Source organism: Taudactylus pleione, unplaced genomic scaffold (genome assembly GCF_031769625.1).
Source record: "Taudactylus pleione unplaced genomic scaffold, aTauple2 ptg004160l, whole genome shotgun sequence".
Classification (NCBI taxonomy): Eukaryota; Metazoa; Chordata; class Amphibia; order Anura; family Myobatrachidae; genus Taudactylus; species Taudactylus pleione.
Genome location: NW_028288453.1, coordinates 19,705 through 33,928, shown reverse-complemented (window position 1 = coordinate 33,928; position 14,224 = coordinate 19,705).

Below are 14,224 nucleotides of genomic sequence, written 5' to 3'. Positions count from 1 at the left end.
ACAGGAGCACAATGGAGACAAATATTCTTAAACTTCCAGCATGTGGGCTGACCTATGTCAAATGATGCCCAACACAAGCCATCAGACAGCGAACTCCGAACACATCAACTCCAAGATCTGAATGTTCACTTCACACCCAATATATCCCACTGACTTTTTTTGGGGGGGACTTTTTACTGTTATTTTTGGCCCAAAAACACAGAGCTGCTGCCAATTTTGGTCATTGTAGAATGAATCACATATTTTTGTATGGGCAACTTTACTACAGTGATAACTCTTCGAATGATTTTGAGCTATCTACACCACTGTAAAGTCAGCAACATTCTACCTGACAGGAAACATTCTTTAATGATAGATTCCATGTCAACGTAGAAATAACATAAAACAGCCAAAGAATTTGGACTGCAGTTGACCTCTTTTATAACACGAGGACTTTTTCCAAAAATAATACTTCTATAACACATTGCAAAGACGGAAAGGTCATATGATCCTATTCTAGGCCAATGCTGTCAGCTACACAAGATATTATGAAATTCCTCAGTACTAAACTGTAATGGAAAATGTCTACAGGACCATTATATATACAAATATAATGTCACTAGTTCAGTCAGCGGCTGTCTTCTGATCTTCCAGTGCCTCATTCTAATACAGATGTTGGAGGCGTCCTCTTTCCTCTATAACAGTGGTTCTCAACTCCAGTTTTCAAGTACCTCCAACAGGTCATGTTTTCAGGATTTCTATCTATGGAAGCAGGTGGAATAATTACTGGCCCTGCAAAATAGATCAACTCACCAGTGCATGATTAAAAAAATCAAGAAAATGAGACCTGTTAAGGACTTGAGGACTGGAATTGAAAACCACTGCTCTATAGGGATGGATGCATGGCACTCTCTCACAGATTTGCACTTACGGTCATGTGATCGAAGGGCGTCACGGGGGATGATATTTTCATTGAAGGCTCACTCTGGCTGCAGCAAGATGCCAGAGTATTAGGCTCACAACTTCATGACCTCAAGTGTACAAGTCTTCAGCTTGCTGACTTCTCTCATATATTACCACCAGTTATGAACCAGCACAGGTGGTAGCAACATGCGTACCGGGTGCTGCAGAGCACAAACCTCCTTGCAGGGTTCCTGGTGAAAATCACTGTTAGATTCCTCTGTTACTGGTAGCGCCGATACTAGAAGATACAGGCTGATAGTAAAAGAACTCCCAAAGAATCTTGACATTAAGTTTACATATGAGAATAAGAGAAATTGATTGGGGTTGCAATTGGCCCTAGAAGTGTTTTTTTACATAATATTTAACACTCTAATAGACTAAGCCCCCAAGGGCAGGGCCCTCCACTATCCTTGTCTCCAGTGCGGTCACACTCACAGTCAGTGGCACTGATCCTGTCTCTCCGCCCTCCCAGGGCACTGGTTCACTTAGTGCTACTTTTAGTAACAATTACTTACTTAGTTGTAAAGAAATTTCACTGATTGAATTTTCCCCCTTCCAGTGTCTATATGTTTGTATTATCTGTGTGTTTTATTGTAACTTTCCCTGTACGGTGCTATGGACACTTTGTTGCTCCATATAAATAAAGGCTATTGTTCCGATCAGGCCAGAAGGTTTGGAGGTATGTCCCATTCACCACTGCTCTGCATGAGCGAGTGCTGAGTGTACCGGCTATGGTGTGTGCGGCATTTAAATGGTGCTTTTAGTGGAGAACGAGACTGGGCTCCAGAAGTTCTGGACACCAACCCATGATGCATGACTACATATAGAGTTGGGAGCCATGAATTACAATTAAGGTGGGTACACACTTGACCAATCTCATCCAATCCAACTTCAGACCAACTGGTTTGTCAGACATTGGTAGAGTGTGTACGCTCGCAAGACCTCTGGTTTCATACATTCCTGGTCTTCTGAAAAAGATTTTTAAATCTGCTGAAAAAAATCTGGAGACCAGATCGCCAATGACCAGACCAATTTAGAAGTGTGTACGTTCCTGAGACTGGTTTGTCCAATTATTTTCTCAATTCATCCCAGTGAGTGGCAGCCGGTCTGCCAAAGATTGGAAGAGAGTGTACGGTGACCAATTCCTTCATCAGACCATTTTAGCAGATGCAGATTGAGAGGTCTGCTGCAAAATTGGACAGGTGTGTATGCATAGATTGGATGTACAGGTCTACAGAGGGATTGTATAAACAGTCTGATCTGGGGTCTGATCTTACGATTGGACAAGTATGTACCCAGCTTTAGTGTCACCATAGGTTCAAGAACTACTTCAGCCTGTTAAATATAAATTCACAATTACACTTCACTGTAGCAAACAATAAAATATACACACAAAAAAAACCCAGAGCATGTAATTAATCAACATTTGCAGATGTCAGGATGTACTTGTTTAAAATTTACAGAAGGTAGGGATAATTAATAAGCATTTGCAAACATCAGGGTGTACTGGCCAAAACTTTTGCAGACATTAGGGAGGTAGTTGGCAAACATTTGTAAACATCAGGGCATATTGGTATACATATACAGACAGGGTGTGCTTAATAAACCTTTACAAAAACTGCAAGGTACTTAATTAACGGTAAGAATTACCGCCGGGATGAAATACAGACGCCGGAAGGTATATGATCCCGGCTGAGGTGAGTTAGACCCCTAACCTTCCCCCCCCCCCCTAATCCTAACCCTCCCTTAGAGGTTCCTAACCCTAACCTCCCCCCAGGTGTGCCTAAACCTAACCTCCCCCCGATGGTGCCTGACGCTAACCTTCCCTTCCCTTAGCCTAACCCAAAGTCCCCCTGGGAGTCCCTAAACCTAACCTAACCCCATCCCCCACCCCGCGGCTATCAGCTCCCAATGCCCAGCTTATAGTATTCACTCTAGCTCCGGCGGCAGGCAGGGCGCCGGAGCCAGAGAGGGCACCTTTATTTTTAACCTAGTTAACTTTTTTATTTTACTGCTGGTTAATGTGCATATCGCAACCTACTGTAAACCAATTATCGCGGCAACCATGCAGAATTTCTACATTGCATGACATGGGGGGGAACTGCATGAAAAGTGGGGAAATCACTCTGAGCCCCAGAAAAAGTGGCAAATACCATTGGATAATAAGAGTATAGACGGCTATTTTTGTCCTTCAGCAAAGGAATCAGCGGCAGCCCAAACAGGATGAAAATCCCGATCGTCCCCAGGTAAGTATTCACTAACCTATCCCCCCCCCAACCCTCCCTTAGGGGTACCTAACCCTAACCTCCCCGGGGGGGTGCCTAACCCTAACCTCCCCCCAGGGGTGCCTAACCCTAACCTCCCCCCGGGGGTGCCTAATCGTAACTCTCCCTCCCCCTAGCCCCCTAGGGGGGGGGGTTAGGTTTAGGGCACCCGGGGGGGACTTAGGGTTAGGCACCCCCTCGGGAGGGTTAGGCTAGGGGGATGGAGGGTTAGGGTTAGGCACCCCCGGGGGGGACTTAGGGTTAGGCACCCCCCCGGGGGACTTAGGTTTAGGCAGCGGGGAAGGGGGGGTTAGGCACTTAGAGGGGGGATTAGGGTTAGGCAATTGGGGGGAGGTTAGGGTTATGCACCCTAAGGAGGGTTAGGAGGTTAGATTAGGTTAGAGAATACTTACCTATCCACAATCGGGATTTCCAGCGTCGTCGGGCTTCCGCTGCCGAGAACTCTGCTGTTGTCGGCAAGGCGCTGCCGGGAATCGAACTGCCGGCCATTCAAACCAGTCAACTGGTTGGACAGAAAATCTTCATGTGTGTATGCAACTTAAAGGTGCATACACACACACAACGATTTTGTTACCAACGATTTTATGAACAATTTTCTGCCAGATTTTTAAAAGTGTAATGAACGATTTTTTTTAACTACAAACGATTTTTGCATATTCCCTTAATGAAAATCATTCAGTTGGTCAGTCTGACTGAACTACAAACGTGAACGCGCATGAACGACAATCGTTCATCGTTTTAGCTCAGAAAGTGAACGATTTTTTCAACGATTGAACGATAAACGATATCGTTAATCGTTCAAAAAATCGTTGTGTGTGTGTATGCACCTTAAGAATTACATTTATTCATTACTGGCCAAATTATGCTAATTAAATGCCTACAAATGCACAATTACTCATTGGGAGGAGTGTATAGAAAAGTTCTGCAAACATTCTGTCCAAACATTTTTACCTTCCCCTATTTTTCACCTGCTCAGGAGCTGCGAACTAAAATGCACGGAAACTCCCATTGAGACCCTTTTTAACATATTAATGGGTTTTCTAATTGTATAGCAAAAAAGTCGCGGCTGCCTGATTTTTTTTTTTTTTTTTCCAGCCTTGTTAAACAATTTTCAGCCAACATTGTGACTAATTGAATCGGCCCATTGGAATACTAAACAAACATTTAAAGACCTGAGGGATCCTGGGATAAACATTTACAAGTATTAGGGTAATCTGTAGATATCTGGTAAATATTCAGGCATAAGAGAAGTACATTTACATATATTAGGGACACCTGATAAACAATTACAGACAGTACGGAGCTGATTCTAGGTCGCACGCACAGTGGCTGTAGTTGCAGGCAGCCGCAGAAGTCTGGTTTACTACCTTATGATAATGCAAGAATCCACTTGGCTAATTCCGGAGTTGGTGCCTCTACAACAGGGGTCAGGGAACTTTTTTACTTTTTACCCCCAAATATATTTAGATACACCGACGTTACCCCCATATAATGCCTATGTAGTAGTGCCCCCATATAATGCCCCTGTAGTGCCGCTTGTACAAAAAAAAACCCCAAACACTTACCTTAATCCCCACTCCTGCATCCGCCGCCGTCCTGTCCGACCGGCTGCTCCTCGGAACTATGGGAGAGACATCTTGAGGTCTCTGCCATAGTGCGCATGGAGAGAGGCGGAAGCTGGAGTTCAGAAGAGAACTCCAGCCTCCGGCTAACGCGGCGCTGCAGGGAAGGAGCCGGGTGCCCGCTGGTAATAACATCTTAGCGGGCGTCTGGCTTAGAGCCTCCCTGCGGCACAGCCCGGGCATGCATATGAATCATTCTATATTATAGAATGATTCATATGCATACCCGGCTGTCTGTCCATTACCCCCAGGAATTTCATTTTTACCCCATGTGGAGTAATTTACCCCTGTTCCCTGACCACTGCTCTACAAGAAGAAAACTGTGCCACCCACTAATTTTACACCGGCCACTGTATCAGTCATTATGAGTATCAGTGCTTGCACCAGCCCCAGGCTTGGTGCAACAGATCCGACAAAGGCTTCACTTCCCCGTGCCCAAATGGAGCTTTAAATACAAGCCCATGACACTCCCCCAACAAACGTTTTAGCTTGCACCCCATAGAGGCACGAGTGAGAAATAGTCAAAATGTATGTACCGAGATAGGCAGAAATATGCGCACATTGCTTGCCCCATTGTGGCATCTGTGGTAAGCATTTTCCAGAGAAAAAATAGCAATACTTGATGCACAATACACAGTGACGATGGGCAACCTCCAACCTTAAAAGGGCTACACCACAACCTTACTTTTATTTTTAAATCAGCCTTTAAATGATCTCTGCACCACATCACTCCTCCCAAAATACTCTTGCATGCCCTCAGACCCCCATTTGCCAAAAAAAAAAAAAAAAAAGATCCCACCTAAAAACATTTGCATGAACATTTAGAGACGTTAAGGTAACTTTGTAAATATTGACAGATGTTAGGGGGTACTTTTTAACAAAAACAAAAAACAAACAGCTTACTCTTTAGTGTTAAAGGATACATTCACACAAGCAGTCATCTTACAATGACCTTCCAGCTGAGCTAAGATGGGACTTTCAAAAGGAAACATTGATCCCTACACAAGGGACATTCGCACTGCCTTTCGAGGCAGCACAGGAAGAATGCTCGATGAAGCAAAACAATTGTGGCTGCGTCTAGGCTGTGTCACGCAGTTTCCCTTTACGTCGTCCTTGCGGTACTCAGAGATGAAAGATATCACTTTGAATTTTCCTCTGAACTGCATTTTGCTTGGTTCAATGATAGATAAACAAAACACAGCTCAGACTACTCTAGGTGTACTGGCGTAATGTTTGGTGACATGGCATCACGTCATTGTTGGTTTTATTTATTTTTGTATATAATGTAATCAAACTGTACGTTTTAATTAATAGTTAAATAAAAAAGAAAAGAAATGGGAGGGTTCTAGACAAATTAACTTGCTGTATACCAGTTAGAGTTTGTAAATATAAATATTATAACTGGTATATTGAATCCTGGGCAATGCTTGGTTGAGGGGTCTCTTCCATGGTTGGACTGACCCACAGTGGTACAGGGGAAATCCCCAGTGGGCCCCACCTCTGGTCAGGTATCAGACAGTGCATTTGAATTATAGATTGTTACTCTATTACAGAGTCTGTTACCTGGAAGAGCAGGAACATGGATGAACAGACTATACACTGTAGTATCCATGTTGTCTGCAGGCTATGTCCTCTATAATGTTAGCCAAGCCTCTGTGGAGGCTGGTCTCACTCTTTAAGCCCAGGCCCCTACCACTGCCTTACCCGGTGGGCCCTTCATTCCCCAGTCTGACACTAGACCCTCCTCTCCTCCTACACTTACCCCAGCGCACTTTCCTGCAGTCCTGACTCCTTTCTCTTTTTCCATTACTGTCGCAGCCGTTAGCGGGGGGAGGGGGGTGGGGGGTAGTGGGAGAGCTCCAATGTGCCATTGATGAAAACTTTTGGTAAGGTAAAATCTGCTGTAAACTAAATAAACCAATCAGATACTTGTTTTTTTATAATCTAAACTGTACCAGAACAATGGTTACTATAATACAATTTGTTGCAATGGGCTATAGTACCTTTTTTGTTTTCTTTTCTAAAAGATTTAAAAAAAAACTAAAAAATGTTGACTGTGCCCCATAGCATAATTTTGTAATGACCCATGTACTGGTCAAAAGTAAAAAAAAAAAAAAAAAAAGATGTGCACCTGGGGCCTTGCCAAGGAAGGTGGTTCATCCAATCCGCTAGGCTTGTAGCAAGTGCACCTCCTGCTACTATCGTAGTTAGGGCCTGATTCGGACCCGGTCGCAAGCGCATAACGCTCGCAAGGGGGTCGATGGTTCCCCACTGTGCATGCGCATGCCAGAGCAGGCTCTGGCGTGCGCATGCGCAAGACCCGGGCAGCGATGGACGCTCCGTCGCTACGGGTCTCGCACCAAAGCGGGGCAGCTGTCGATGGTGATTGACAGCTTGCCCCGTTTTGGAGGCGGGCAGGGGGTATGGCTGGGCAAAGGGAAGAGTTCCTGCAGGAATGCCTGCCGTTTGTGGGCGGCCCTACTGACATCACTAGTGATGTCAGTAGGTGGACTTCCTGCTCTATTAGAGCAGGAAGTCCACTGGGGCTTGCGGCCACGAGACCCTACCACAAGGGTCTCGTTGCAAGCCCGATGGCATCTTGACCATCGTGACCATCACCTGGCCGCTCGCATAAGCCGTGGGTGGTCACCCACAGCTATGCGAGCGGCCAGGAGGCCGTCTTTAAAAAAAAAAAAAAAGGGACGTCCTGTTTCAGAGCGAGCGCTCTCAAAGAGCGTCCGGCTCTGAATCAGGCCCTTAGACCTTTGGCCTCAGTATTGTTATTCCAACTTCTCCTGCCTGTGTAGTACGATTTATCGCTGTCCCTACCTGACATTGCCACTGCAGAAAATAGCAACAAAAGTGTTAGCACGCAATTTATTTTACGTTACGTCTAATGTAACTATACCGCATCATCCTTGACATCGTCCCATCTGATGTGCAGCACATCCAATTGGAAGATGCGGCCACCCAATTCATTGTACGATGACTTGGGTGGTTTTCTTGGTACACACTATTCGATGGTCATTCCGATCTGTCGCGGACAATATATGGGACCAAATATCGTATAGTGCAGAGGTCCTTAAACGCGGTACTCAAGGCTCCCCAACAGTTCAGGTTTTATAGATATCCATTATTGAACATAGGTGGGTTAATTAGTACCTCAGTCAATTTGATTTTACAACCTGTGCTCAACCATGGATATCTCTAAAGCTGCATACATACACAACGATTTTTTGAACGATTATCGTTAACGATATCGTTTATCGTTCAATCGTTGTAAAAATCGTTCACTTTCTGAGTTAAAACGATGAACGATTATCGTTCATGCACGTTCGCGTTTGGAGTTCAGTCAGACTGACCAACTGAACGATTTTCATTAAGGGAATATGCAAAAATCTTTTGTAGTTCAAAAAATCGTTCATTACACTTTCAAAAATCTGACAGATAATCTGACAGAAAATCGTTCATAAAATCGTTGGTAACAATATCGTTGTGTGTGTATGCACCTTAAAACCTGAACTGTTGGGGAGCCTTGAAACCGCGTTTGGGAACCTCTGGTATAGTGTGTATCCAGCTTAATCCTTTATTCATTTGAAAAAAATGCTACAGTAAAGGGCAATGCACTTTTTTTGTCAACTGGACTATTATCATTGTTGTTGATTTGTATGGTGCCCCAGTGTTCTGCAGCACAGGATCATGGGAAACACAGAGCCTTTATAAAGGTAGACAACATAGGTGCAAATAACGTGAGTTATTCCTAACAGAAAACTTACAATCTAGAAGAAAAAGGGCTGCGTAACGGAGACCGAAGGAGCGACTGAGGCACAGGGTGGGGATTGGGACAGTTGTGAGGGTGTATCAGTGTGATTTGTATGGGTGGGAGTGGTATAGATGAGAAAACAAGAGATATGGTAAGAACTTACCTTTGTTATCTCTGTTTCTACGAAGTCCATAGGGTCCACAGGGTTGACCTTGGGGTATAGCTAGATCTGGATCCATGGGCACCACGCAGTTAAAGCTTTAGCTGCTCCCAGGATGCACTTGGGTCCGTCCTCCTCTATACCCCGCCCCCGGCCACAGCACCTCAGTTGGTAAGCAGCCAAGGCCGAAGGAGGAGACTAAACAGAGAGAAGGAAGACTGGAACACACAAGAAACCATACTCACAGAAATGGGAGACGGAAAACCGGTGACCAGCCACACAGCCCATTTGAAGCCAGGTGCGTCAGGGCGGGCGCCCTGTGGACCCTATGGACTTCGTGGAAACAGAGATAACAAAGGTAAGTTCTTACCATATCTCTTGTTTTCTACTTCAGGGTCCATAGGGGGTCCACAGGGTTGACCTTGGGGATGTCCCAAAGCAGTACAACTAAGGGCGGGGACGCTCCTGTGCTGAAAGGAGTACCCGGCGCCCAAAGGATGCATCCTGAGAGGCAAAGGTGTCAAACGCATAGAACCTCAAAAACGTTTGAATTGAAGACCAAGTGGCCGCCTTACACAGCTGAACAGCAGAAGCGCCACGTCTAGCAGCCCAAGAGGGACCCACAGAACGAGTGGAATGAGCCTTAACAGAGGCTGGCACAGGTAAGCCCTCCTGTGCATAAGCCTCACAAATAACGGAACGAAGCCAACGGGCTAACGTTTGTTTGTTGGCAGGCCAACCCCTCTTGTGAAAACCAAAGAGGATAAACAAGGAATCAGACTTCCTAACCGAAGCCGTCCGGTCTACATAAATTCTAAGCGCACGGACCACATCTAAGGAAGTCTCACCAGCTGAAAGATCAGGGGACTGAAAAGCTGGCACAACAAGTTCCTGATTAATATGGAACTTCGAGACCACTTTGGGCAAAAACTCAGGACGAGTGCGGAGCACCGCTCTGTCCTGGTGAAAAATCAGGAAAGGAGGGCGACAGGAAAGCGCCCCCAATTCAGACACCCTCCTGGCCGAAGCAATTGCCAGGAGAAAAACCGTCTTAAATGTCAGCCACTTGAGCTCCACCGCCTCAAGAGGCTCAAACGGAGGACCCTGCAGGACCCGTAGCACCACCGCCAAGTCCCAAGGAGCCACAGGAGGCACAAAGGGAGGCTGGATCCTGAGAACACCTTGGAAAAAGGTGTGAACGTCTGGTAGTATTGCAATCCGCCGTTGAAACCACACGGACAAGGCGGACACATGAACCTTCAGAGATGCAAGGCGTAAGCCGAGATCCAATCCTGACTGAAGAAATTCCAAGATCCTAGAAACTCGGAACACCTGAGGATCATAATGTCTGGACTCACACCACTGAAAGTAAGTGTGCCACACTCTGTGATAAATCCGTGCTGAAGCAGGCTTGCGTGCCCTGAGCATGGTACCAATAACCGAACTGGAGAAGCCCCGAGACCTCAAGACGGCTGTCTCAAGAGCCACGCCGTCAAAGACAGCCGACCCAGATCCGGGTAAAGGCAGGGCCCCTGAGACAACAGGTCCCGACGCTGAGGAAGAAGGTACGGAGCGTCGATGGAGAGGCTCCTGAGATCGGAGTACCAAGGACGTCTGGGCCACGCCGGAGCTACCAGCACGAGCATGCCGCCGTCCTGCTTGAATTTCCGCAGAACCCGAGGAAGCAGGGATATCGGAGGAAACTGATACGCCAGGTGAAACGTCCATTTCACCGACAGCGCGTCCACCAGACTTGCACCTGCGTCTCTTGTCCTTGACCCGTAAACGGGCAACTTGTGATTGTGACGGGAGGCCATCAAGTCCAGCTCCGGCAGTCCCCACCTGTCCACGAGTAGCTGAAACACCTCTGGGTGAAGCGACCATTCCCCGGGATGCACGTCGTGACGGCTGAGGAAGTCCGCCTCCCAATTGAGGACTCCGGGGATGAAGACCGCCGAGATCGCTGGAATGTGACCCTCCGCCCAAGTCAGGATACGAGACACCTCCGACATCGCTGCCTGACTGCGAGTTCCGCCTTGGTGATTGATATACGCCACCGTGGTGGCGTTGTCGGACTGCACCTGTACCGCCCTTCCGTGAAGAGCGGGGCCGGACGACTGCAGGGCCCTGAATACTGCCCGCAGTTCCAGGATGTTGATGGGGAGAAGTGCTTCTTCCGCTGACCAACGACCCTGAAGCGACAAAGAGCTGGTCACTGCCCCCCAACCCCGGAGACTGGCATCCGTCGTGAGCAGGACCCAGTCCGGGATCCAAAATGGGCGCCCCTCGACCAGATGAGCTGTCTGAAGCCACCAAGCCAAAGATAGCCGAACGTCCGGAGACAACACCAGCACCTGAGAGCGGATCCGGTGAGGTAACCCGTTCCATTCTGATAGAATCAGCCCCTGCAGGGGCCGGGAATGGAACTGGGCAAATTCCACCATGTCGAATGTCGACACCATGGACCCCAGAACTCTCATAGCCGAATGGACCGACAGGCGGCAACGGCTCAGGCAACTGCGTATCCGCAGCTGTAGGGAGGCGACCTTCTCCGGAGTCAGGAAGATCCTTTGCTGACGTGAATCCAGCAGGGCTCCCAAATGAACCATCCGCTGTGATGGAATCAGGGAGGACTTTTTCCAATTTATCAACCACCCGTGTGCTTGCAGGCAAGCGATCGTCAGGTGGAGATGTTGAAGCAGTACCTCCGGGGAGCTCGCCAGCAACAGGAGGTCGTCCAGGTACGGCAGCAGCCGTACATTCTGGTTCCGAAGATGTGCGGCCATGACCGCCATAATCTTCGTGAACACCCTCGGTGCCGTGGAGAGACCAAAGGGTGGCGCCCGGAACTGATAGTGGTGTTGAAGGATAGCGAACCTCAGATACCGCTGGTGTGAAGATGCTATCGGAACATGGAGGTAGGCGTCCTGGATGTCCAGGGACACCATGTAACCCCCCGGTTCCATCGCCAGAATGATGGAACGTAACGTTTCCATCCTGAACTTGGGAACTCTGAGGAATTTGTTCAGAGACTTCAAGTTGAGGATAGGGCGATGAGAACCATTGGGTTTCTGCACCAGAAACAGAGACGAATAATACCCCGTCCCTCGTTGTGATAGAGGAACGGGAACAATGACCCCTGCTTTCAGCAAGGACTCTATAGCCTCCTGAACCTGTAACGCCTTGGTCTTGTCCTGAGAAGGACTTGTGCAGAAAAACTGGTGGGGTGGTCTGTGCCGAAAAGACAGAGCGTACCCCTGGGAGACCACTTCTCGAACCCAGGCATCCGTGGTGGTATTGTGCCAGCACTGGGCAAATAGAAGAAGTCGGCCTCCCACTCTGAGGTCCCCCAGAGGGAGGCCCGTCCCATCAGGCCGCAGGTTTATCTTCCTGCTTGGAAGAAGGGCGCCGAGCACTCCAGGCTTGCTTCTTGGGTTTAGAGGCAGTCTTACTCGCAGACTGTCTCGGGAAGGACTGACCTTTCGCCTTACCCTGAACCCGAAAGGAACGAAAAGCCGAACTCCGAACCTTAGCAGGCAGTGCCGCCGAAGGGAGGAAGGCCGACTTGGATTTAGCCAGGGTGTCCACTATTTTGTCCAAGTCCGGACCAAATAGTAATTCCCCATTGAAAGGTAAGGCCTCCAGACCTTTCTTTGAATCAGAGTCTGCTCTCCAGGACCGCAACCATAAGGATCGGCGGGCAGACACCGCTGCAGCCGATACCCGCGAGGTCAGCAGACTAGCATCTAAAGAAGCTTCTCCAATGTAAGAAGCAGCGTCCCTCATTTGTCCCAACAACGCCCGCTGGACATCCGGAGCGTCGTCCGGGAAGGTATCTTCCAATGCATTGGCCCACCCCTCAATGGCCTTGGCCACCCAGGAGATGGCCATGGACGGTCGGGCCGCCGCCCCGGAGAGGGAGTAAATAGACTTTAAGCAAGTCTCAACTTTCCTGTCCGTGGGATCCTTCAACGAGGATATCGACGGTAATGGTAAGGTGGCGCCCCGAGTTAAACGGGTGACATGGGAATCCACCGCTGGTGGAGTTTCCCATTTTTTACAATGTGCCTCAGGGAAGGGGTAATTAGAAGCCAACCGCTTCTGAGGAAGGAATCTCTTACTGGGCGCCTGCCAAGCTACCGCCATATGATCCGTCAACTGATCCGACAGGGGAAACACCGCAGAAGCCACCTTAGTTTTTTTGAAACTAGGAAACTTCGACTTAGGAACCGGTGCCTCATCCTCTATAAGAAGAATAGCTCGCACCGCCCTAACTAGTGCTCGCACATTAATGGACGACTTGGTATCCATTTCCTGGACCGAGGCGTCCGAGTCAGTGTCATCAGGGACCTCCCCATCATCTGAGGAACCCTCTGAGTCCGATACCTGAGCAGCCCGTGTCATGAGTGGGCGTTTTGAAATCCTAGAAGGCATGTCAGTCTGCAACATTGACTGAAAAGCCGAGGAAGCGGCCGCCAAATTTTGCACGGAGTTGGAGAGCACATCCACCCAGGGTGGAGGAGTCACCATAGGGGCCTGAAAAGGTACCACAGGCTGCTGCGGCACAGGGGAAGCCTGCATATACATAGGCAACCCCGCATAGGGACCCACCGACTGAGACCCAGGAGGACTCCGCAATAACTGCGGGACACCCGGGGAATGGGGGATGGTCGGCTGGGACAACGACCTAGTAGGGAGAGCAGTCGGGACCGACAGACGGTCCGCAATAGACACCAGCACTTGAGAAAACATCGCCCACGGTGGTTCCTGCGCCAGAGAAGGTCTGGATGGGCCAGGAGCCACCTGGCATCGACTACACAGGCCATCCTGTGACAAATCCTCCCTATCTACTCCTGCAGAACAGCGTCCGCAGGAGGCCAACACCGGAGCCACTGAGCGCTCAACCTCCTCGTCTGACATGACAGAATATATTATATATCTGGCACCAGGGTAGAAGTAAAACGCACTCACCGGTGTGCTGAACAACAGCCCACAATATGGCACTGAGTAGCACACAACTGTATGTGACGGACCTCACAAATACGTGATCTATATAAGTGAGGTCAGTAGAAACGCCCCTCCCCCACACACCTGTAGGGCTTGTAGGAGAAGTAAAGGGATAGGTATAAGCTGACAGTAAGTAGAAAATAAGCACAGACAGGCAGCACTAGCAAAAGTCACATACCATGCAGGAAGATATACTCACTGCACCTTTCCACTACTACAATCAACCTGCCCAGATTCAGTGTCTGGGAGGGCTATAGTGCTGTGTACGCTGTCCTTAATCAGGGGAGAGGTACACAGGGGGACCGGTCCGCGTGCTCCCTGAAGATCTGCGCTGCCACTGTGAGAAAATGGCCGCTGGAGACCTCAGAGGAGGAGTGGCCGAGTAGCTGCAGCTCAGCGACGCCAGACTCCGTGCTGAAAGGCGCGCTGAGCTGAGGGGAGGAGC